This window comes from Austrofundulus limnaeus, unplaced genomic scaffold (genome assembly GCF_001266775.1).
Source record: "Austrofundulus limnaeus strain Quisiro unplaced genomic scaffold, Austrofundulus_limnaeus-1.0 Scaffold224, whole genome shotgun sequence".
Classification (NCBI taxonomy): Eukaryota; Metazoa; Chordata; class Actinopteri; order Cyprinodontiformes; family Rivulidae; genus Austrofundulus; species Austrofundulus limnaeus.
Window position 1 is genome coordinate 34,769 of NW_013952626.1, and position 1,667 is coordinate 36,435.

Sequence of the window (1,667 nt, forward strand, 5' to 3'; positions counted from 1 at the left end):
CCCCCCCCCCCCCCCCCCCCGCACCAAAATGGGCAAAACGAAAGCGGAAGGTAGTTCTTAAAGAGACAGAGGCCAATTTCAAGATGTTTAGAAGAGGAAGGGATGAGAAGATAAGTTTATTTTCTGTTTAAACATAAAACAGCATTTTAATAACAGCTAATGTGACATATGCCCGAGAAACACATAATATTGGCCCTTTAAATCTAATCGAGATAATATTGTTCAGGAATAATAGTTAAAAGCTCAAATCATCAGATTAGCAATGTTGGGAAACCATTTTTCCTATAATACAACTGTCTTCCTTGCCTGTATTGTTGCTTGCATGCATTTCTCTGTGTAAAATATTGCACGAGTTAAATTTCTGTGCTTGATTTGCTTTGGTAAAATATTACCTAGAGAGGTCAAACTGTGGTGATCTTTGGTCTATTTTACCCACAAGCAATCCTGCCTCACATATCAAATAAAAAGACAGATCATTTATAAATGGGGGTATTCCATTTCCAAACTATGCATATTTTTTTCCTGGTTGGATAATTGGTGTTTTGACTCAGAGCAATAAATATAAAAGTCAAACATACCAACATACCTCATTGGCTTTTATAGATATTTTTGAATTGAGTAATAGTTTAAAAGTCTGGCTTGGCAGCAGCAAACCTATACTTAAACGCTGTTTTCATCCCCATCAGGAGATCAGGTGTAACCACAGCCTGTTGTTAACTGCAGTCTTTTGCAATGCAAATACATGCTTTCTCTCTCAGGGCTACTAAAGTGTTGCTGTACCCATTAATTTTAAAATGGGACTTAATAAAGTTGTTCATCCACAAGATTGCACACACTGTCCTCAGCTCCTTGGACGGCTTGGCAGCTTTTTTTTATTATTCTGTTGCCCAGCTGCTCTTCATTCCACATACCCGGCTAATAGAGTGTSCAAACAGGATTTGCAGATAATTTGACTCAACTACTTTACTGCCCTACATCTTTATGTGCCTGGGTAGAGTCAGAAAAAAAATTAGGGTGGTCTCCACATCTGGAGAGACCATGCAGTTAATAGAGTTTAAATATTGTTTGTTCAAGTAACTCTGTCTAATAGATTTATGCTCCGATGGCTTTTTTAGGTCGGCATCCATTCTTGTTAGTCTTTTTACTTCAGTAAATTCTACACTGACTCCAACACRGAACTGCCTGGTTTATGTCTTCTTTGTTCTAATTTCACACCTGGAGTGGTTTTCCTTTGCGTGGATCTGAATCGACTTCCTCTACGACTGGCTTCTCGTTGACTTCAGAGAGCTGGTGGTGCTGGAAGACCAGCTCCTGTTTGAACTCCTCCTGGGTTTTAGCCTCCAAAAGCTTTTGTCTGAAGGAAATGTCAGAGAACATTGTGGAAAATTTTCTACCGCGTCCGATGGCTGTTTTGGTGCTTTTCTGAAAAACATTAGAATGGAGTGACAAAATGCTTAATAAACACTGTTTATTCTGTCACATTGATGGGCATAATCTGCAGGGTGTTAGGGGTGTTATGACCCCCACAATAATTTGATCCACTCAATATACCCCCCCCCCAAACAATATTACATAATTTGCTTTAACACAATACAAGTACACAGCAACTCTTGTTGTCTTTAGGTAACTTTGACATGATTTCAAAATTGTTGAATGTATCGTTTTAC

At 38.7% G+C, this 1,667-nt stretch overlaps 1 pseudogene; it reads right to left on the minus strand.

Moving 5' to 3' along the window:
* LOC106525382 (sodium bicarbonate transporter-like protein 11) overlaps positions 1 to 1,667 on the minus strand; it is an 11,047-nt pseudogene that overhangs the window by 6,200 nt on the left and 3,180 nt on the right.